This window comes from Halichoerus grypus, chromosome 5, assembly GCF_964656455.1.
Source record: "Halichoerus grypus chromosome 5, mHalGry1.hap1.1, whole genome shotgun sequence".
Taxonomy (NCBI): Eukaryota; Metazoa; Chordata; class Mammalia; order Carnivora; family Phocidae; genus Halichoerus; species Halichoerus grypus.
The window spans coordinates 33,970,423-33,977,989 of NC_135716.1; the positions used below are offsets into that span (position 1 = coordinate 33,970,423).

Genomic DNA, 7,567 nt, shown 5'->3' on the forward strand with positions numbered 1-7,567 from the left:
GTTTCATGATTCATACAGAATGAAATTCTGAAACTGTCAGAACATACACCTTCTTTAAATAAACCTTGATTTTTGCTTTTTGTTTTCAACTGACATATTTAAAATTGCTCTATAATCCCATTACAGATTACCTGAATTTCATGCCATAAATACATTTAAAGATGGAAGACAATTTTATCTTTAATAGACATATTTTATAAACTACCATCTTTTTTTAAAAAAGATTTGAGAGAAAGGAGAGCACATGCGCACATGAGCGAGGGAGTGGGGGGTGGGCAGAGAGAAAGAATCTCAGGCAGACTCCCCGCTGAGCAGAGAGTCCAATGCAGGACTCAATCCCAAAACCTACGAGATCACGACCTGAGCCGAAATCAAGAGTTGGATGCTTAACTGACTGAGCCACCTAGGCGCCCCTAAACTACTATCTTTTTATTTCACAGTTGGCTAAAAATAAATTTGTAAAAGCCAAGCCTTAACTTTTACATAGATATCAGTCATAAAAACTGAAATGTGGGGGGGTGGGGGGGTGGAGGTGGATGGTGTTAGGGTGTGTTAGGGAAAATATCTTGTAATTTCTAGTAAAGCTAGATGAAGACAGGAGGGCATTGGACACCTATTACTGAAAGTAATCATCAGGACCTTCTGAGCTCCCAGAGACTTCCTCTCTGCCACAGGCAACTCAGCAATGACCCAAGGAACAAACAATTCTTTCCATGCCAGGGGAATCCCTGAATCTGCACTCATGGCTCCCAAAGTGTTACTTCCCTTTTACTTTGGGCTGGTATTTTGTAACAGTAATTGGACCACAATACCACATTCCACCAGAAGATGCTTATATCTCTAACACAATGTAGCCTGAAATTCATCAAGTTACAGACTTAAAACAAGTTAGTTTTTCCCAGTTCATCACTCCAGTAAGCTTGAGATTCTGTTTATTGATAGTGACAACCACTTACTGAATATGCACTATGTGATAAGCACTTCAGTATGCTACGCAATTTTGTGTTTAACTTCTTCAAAGATGTTATTACCACTCCCACTTGTAGATCAAAGAACAGTTAATGAAATTATCTGCCCAAGATCACACACCTAGTGACTATACACATTTTACATGCTAGTTTATTAAAATACTACTCTTAACTTCTATATCCCCAACAACTAACAGTGCCTGTCACTTAACAAGCACTCAAATATCTGTCCAAAAAATAAATGGTAGCACCACATGCAAGTGTTTTGTAACCAAATGGTATCTCTCTCCCCCAGGAGGAGTTTGGAAATGTATGAGAACATTTTAGATCGTCCCAACGTGGAGGCTACTAACTGCATTTAGTGGATGGGGACCAAACAACAGACCGTCCTGTCCAAAATGCCAGTAACACCCATACAGAAACATTAAGCGATAACCTGGTTCATAACGAAAACCCTTCATGGTAAAGTTAATCCAACTGTTAATCAGTTTAGTTTATAAATAACTTCCTATTCGCTGGTAGTTTGCTTAAAAATACACTAGTTTCTTTTTATAAAACACCATTTTTGCACTTACCTGGCATTTCATTTTCAAATATACACACAACTCATTTTAGATAAAAAGCTAATGCTCTTTTATCCTCTGATGTAACCAAAGCACCTCTCCTCTACTGCTCACCTGGCTCCTTTTTGAACTCAATAAATGTATAGCAGATTTACACAGTGATATAACATTAGAAGTAGATTTACCACTAGAAAATAACTTTGCTTCATTATCAAGAATATAGTTTGAAATTTCTGGTTCCAAGGGTCACTCGTGTCAGTAAGAAATTTTAGAATGCCCTGGGTCATTGCCTGAGCTATCTTTCCAAGGGCACTATAGTAATGGCTTCTACTATGTCTTTTTTTTTTTTTTTAAGATTTTATTTATTTATTTGACAAAGAGAGAGGGAACACAAGCAGGGGGAGTAGGAGAGGGAGAAACAGGCTTCCCGCAGAGCAGGGAGCCCGATGCTGGGCTCGATCCCAGGACCCCGGGATCACGACCCGAGCCAAAGGCAGACGCCTAACAACTAAGCCACCCAGGCGCCCCAGGCTTCTACTATGTCTTTAAAATGTCAATGAAATGGGAATCTAACATGAATTAGTTTACAACGAAAATAGCATATAATTTCACATCAAAGGGTGAAAAAGATTGACTTCTGCAGACATATCAAAATATGTACAAGAACAAAATTTAACTAGGAGATACTTGTAGCTATCCTTAAACAAGTTCAATAGGAAGACTGCTTCGGAACCGGTGGACTCCAAGGAGATCCTTCTGCAAAGGTTTATTCTGGCATTCCAGTTTTGCTCTTTGGCCAATGGAATTATTTCATGAGTTATGGAAATAATCACAGAATAAAATTTTTGAAGCTAAATTTTCTTTTTAGGTTGTAAAAGCCAATGTAAATGAGGTTCCTAATACTGATATACCAAAAATTAAAAACAAGTATCTCCTGCCCAGTTCTAAAAGCAGAATTACATTAACTACCTAGCTCTCAGCATTTACTTCAGTCAGATCCCGAGTACTGTTTCCGTAGATTTTATCTAGTCCCTGCAAGATACACCAAAAGAGAAGAAGATCCAGGAGTTCTGAGACACAACCCCAAGGCTCGGTCTTCAGCACAACTTGAGACTTGCTTGTTGCCAAAGAACCGTGATTGACAACCTGAGCACTGTGCCCTCCACTTTGTTGCTTATTATCTCCTCCAGAACTGTAAATTGACTAGCTTTACCCAAGCTTACAGAAAAGCAGTTTTTAAAGCACTGACCACCACTGCCAAATCCCTTGAAGATGTCCTACTAGAAAAAGTACACCAAGAGTGCTAACGTGCTGAATCAAAGATTACAACATACTTCAGCCAACTCATCCTCTCTAGATGTGATTATGGGTAAGTATTATGTAGGTAATCAGCAGGAACAGGACACCAGCAGTCAGCACACTGTGAAAGTTCTGCCAGACTGAGACAAACCTGTTTCTAGTTCCAAGGTTCTAGATAGGTTCCCATCTATAAAATGAAATGCATTTTCATCTACTCTCTCTCAAAGACCTGTGAGAACAAAATAAACATGAAAGTTAATTGAGTCTACCCTGTTACTACTATTCAATAAAAGGTATTCTGGAGGAGTAACATTACCAAAGGATAAGTCTGGAAGGCCAAAACAGATTTTTGCAAAGGAATCTCCAGTCAACCCCCAAATGATCCAGCCTCCCCTGTCCTCAGGACTGCTTAGGGGGTAGTTATAACTACCCTCAGTGAAGGGTCAAAATAGAATCTAATCATTCTTCCCCTTCCCCAACTCCTTAGCTCCTCTGAAAGTGAATACGGTTAAACCTTCTCCTTAATTCCTTAATGGAGAGAGAAGGTATCCTGCCTTCAAGTCCTTCAGTGGCTCTCCATTTCCTACAGGAGGAAACTATTAAAATGCTTTGCCATCTCTTGGCAGGAATTACAACAATGACCTCCTGAAGTGGTTTCCCCTCATTCAGTTTTGCACCCTCCACATTCTCAACAAAATTTTATTTTTAAAAACCACGTCTAACTCAACTCTACTGCCTATCATCTTCACTGGCTTCCCTTTGCTTTTAGGATAAAAGCCCTGCTGGGCCTGATCCCAGCTTTCCCCTGCCTGCCTCTCTCACATAGTTCTCTGCAGATTCAACCCTGCTAGTCCTCCTACAATGTCTCAAAAGCTTTATTCCTATTCACATCTCAGGGCACTGACATACGCTGTTCCTTCTGTCTGGAATGTTTTTACTCACACCTTCACATCCTTTTTAGCTGCTTTTCAGATACCAGTTTGGAAGTCATATGCTCCAAAAGCCTCCTTTGAACTTTCTATAAAGACCATGTCCTTTACAAACTCTCTCACGCCACTGTTATTCCTTCCAAGCACATTTCACACGTGCATAATTATTTATTAAGACCCATCTCTCCTCCACTCCACTGGAAGCTCTAGGAGAGTGATCCTGTTTTCTAAACCTTCACACCAGCATAGCACTTGGTATATAACTCAATATATATCAGTTGAATGAATGAGTAAATATCATTCAAAGTCTTCATTATCTGATCCCAACTTTATTTTTCACTTTTCTGGAATCCAAATACACCATAAACCTGGGCTTCTGACTCCCCTAGGAGTACTCTTTCTTTTCATCTTCAGGCCTTCAAATCCTGTGCCTTTCCCTGCCGAGAAAGTTCTCTTTTCTCTCCACCTGTTCAAATCCTACTGGCTTGCAAAGACCCAACCCCCGTTATCTTTCCTCCAGGATATTTCCCGATAGTGTCAGTTCATACCTCTGTCCCTGCTCCACAATTCCAAAGCACTTAGCAATTTTTTTGATAATTACATATAACCTCATAGTACTTCAATGTGTCATGTGTGTGTGACTTATCTCCCCAACACTGGTGCGAACTCCTAAGGCTGGACTGTTTACACCCCCACTCCTGCACTCCCAGAGCAGTGCTAAGTACTGAGCTCTCACTGAAATACTTAATTTTTCCCTAACATACCAGATTTTTCCTCTGAAAAGAGTATCAGCTTCTCTTTACTCGTTTTCTCAAGTGATTCAATTTGCCGTATGTGACTCTCCCCTCAAGTTCCTTTTCGGGGATTTCTTGCCTACCCTTCCCCCATTCTAATAAAAAATGGTTTGAGTTCTCTGGATTCTTGTTCTTTCCCCTGCCTACAAAGACCCTGCATCCTCTGTGAGAGTACCCTGCATGTAGTGAGGGGCTCCTAGACCCTTTAAACTGCCATCCCCGCCCTACTCACAAGCGCGTAAGCCCAGTGAAGGCTCCTGAGCTCGCTGTGACCTCACACACACCACCCCAGATCCTCATCTGGGCCACTCTATCACATTTCATCCCTCTAAATCAAGGGGCGTGGATTCGCTCCCCGCCCCCCTTGCAAGGAGAAATGTCCCAGACCCGCAGTGTTTCTCCCTCCTGTCTCAGCTATTCAGTACCCCCTAGGGCCATTTCTTTTTCCCTTCTTCCTCTTCCTTAGAAACAACCCACGCCCAAGGTTTCAACGAACCGACGCAGAGAAACCAAACACAACCACCCAGCCAGCTCCAACGCCACAGCCTCGGCCCCTGCGCCCACCCCCATCCCTCCCAGACGGCGACCGCACCGCAAGGTTCGGCCTGGCCAGGACTCCCCATCCGGGGTAACCATCGCTCACTGACCCAGGAAGGTGTCAAACGACGAAGTGGCTGCACTAACAGGTACGGAGGCGGACAGCCTTGCAGACGTTAACGGCTCAGCGCTCCATCCCTCCCGGACCTAAGCTCCGGCCTCACGGCTTTCTCGACCCCAGCGCCTACGGAGCAAGTCACGTGCCAGCCGGAGCAGTCAGCTGACCGCGGCGCGCGCCGCTTCGCCTACGCGCGCGCCACTGCGCAGCCGCAGCTGCCGTCGCAGCCGCGACCTTCGCGGAGGGGCGGGGCTGGCAGGCTCTCCGGGGCGCCCGGGAGACCCGGGAGGGCTGGCGGCCGCCGTTCCGTGGTGGGTGGGGTTTGCCGCCTCTCCCAGTGTCCTGGCGCCGTCTGGTCCGCCCCCTGTGAACGTCATCACCATCATCCCTAACGTTATCCCGCTTTTTCAGATTTCTGTGGGTCAGACTGTCTCTAGCCCCCTACACAGGCTACTCCACTCGGGGTTTTTTTCAGACAGCCCCGTTTTCTGAGTAACATCCTTAATAGTTTACTTCGGCTGATTCACATTTTCCTTCTAGTCCACTTCCAGTTAATTCCGTAAGTGTTCCTGGAACATTTACTGTGCACTAGGCATTCTGCTAATTTTTTTTCAGGGTTTATCTACCAGAGCGAATCACTCCTTGCCATGAGAGGGCACGTTATCTAGTTTAGGAGTATGTGTGGCGTGTGATAAACATCACAATAGTTGAAACCACATTACATAATGAGAAACCATGAAAGGTTTCAGAACAAAGCTATGGACAGGGGAAAAAGCATATCCTTTGAGAGGCAGAAGGTAGCAAGCCGCTCTTCTGAACCCTGCATATTCCATTGGCTTGGGAAAATAAGGGGGGTTCTAATTTAGAGTATAGTTTTAGAAACGGTAGAAAACTTTGGGATTTTCTAATGTAGTCCTTTTAGATTTACAGATGAGGAACGTGAAGAACCAGAGGTCAACAGAGCTGTTTAGCACAAGAGCATAAACATATCTCGTTTTAAATCCTCATTCTACTACTATCTGTGTGACCTTAGGCCTCTAAAGTTCAGCTTCTTCACCTGTGAAATGGTGGTAATGATACACACCTTTTAGAGGTATTGTGAGGATTGAAGGAAGTATGCATTTAGCACAGTGGCTGGCACATAGAAAACACCCAGCAAATGATCACCAGGATTACTGTACATTACAGGACCCAGGTTTTCTGAGCTATCCCATGCCTTTTCTGCTCTTGGGTCCCTGTAGAAATTCACCACAAAATTTCTTAAAGCCTCAGTATTAAACTGGACAGAAAGTAACAACCAACCAAACTATCCCCAACCTGATATTTTTCACCAATTCTGAATGAAGTTCAGGCAATTCCAACAACCAGTTCTATAACACAGCTTTGGAAACTTATCAGGAATTTCAAAAGTTTGATCTGGCTTCACAAAAATGGGCCTAAAAGCAGTATTTTGTTGGCTCTGTACCGTCCAATAAAACTTTCTTCAATGATGGAAATGTTATTCTGTCCTGTTGATATGGTATGCACTAGCCTTATGTGGCTACTGAGCACTTGAAATGGGGCAGTGTGACCAAAACTGAATTTTAAATTTTATTTCACTTTAATTAAAATTTAAATACACACAGGAGGTTAGTAGCAACTGGTTTGGACAGTGCAATTTTAGGGTCTGCATTTGAAATCTTTTGGGGTTTTTTGTTTGTATGTGGCCCTGAAGCAGAATTCTCCTCTCAGTTTCTTAAATTTTAAACTCAAGTGCATCCACTTCTGTCCTCCTGACACTTTCCAATGTTTTAAACACCATGTTATACTTGAGAGGCAGTGTAATGTAGTGCCCAATAAATGTTAGCTCTATTACTAGGTCTAGCATATCTCATTCAAAAATCTAGCAAGCATATTTAATATAAGCAGGGCATGATTGCTTCCTAATGCTTCTAATAGTAAGAGAATATGCTTTACAAAAAGAGAGGAAGCTCACTTTTCTATACTACACGTAGGAGCGTGCTAATATGTCAGGATGCCCAGCAGGCATGCCACACTTTTCCCTCCATTTCCAAATACCTACATACTCCACACCAGGAAGTACGTTTTAAGCTTAAAGGCACTGAAAAAATGCATAGAGAATATCTTTTTTTTCCTCATATTTTTTAAGGGAAAAAGATAAATGTTTTAATTAAACAAAGTGGGGGAAGTATTTGAAGCTAATAGCACAATAGAAATCAAAATCACTTCACCCTCCTATAATATTTAAAATATCTTGGAAGTTGGTACTGGCATTCCCCTGAGAAAAGGAATTGTCCTTGCTTAGGAAAATGTCTTGATAAACTAGCAAAAATCAAAGATAAACTGAGCTTGGGTAAAT

General features: G+C 42.5%; 1 protein-coding gene across 1 annotated transcript in view; it reads right to left on the reverse strand.

The window, feature by feature from the left end:
* Positions 1-5,387, reverse strand: part of ATP6V1C1 (ATPase H+ transporting V1 subunit C1) — a 41,865-nt gene extending 36,478 nt beyond the window's left edge. Inside the window, exon 1 of the mRNA XM_078072158.1 lies at positions 5,201-5,387. The gene's annotated coding sequence lies outside the window, so the exon portion shown is untranslated. The remainder of the gene's footprint in view (positions 1-5,200) is intronic.
* Positions 5,388-7,567: the final 2,180 nt, after the last annotated feature.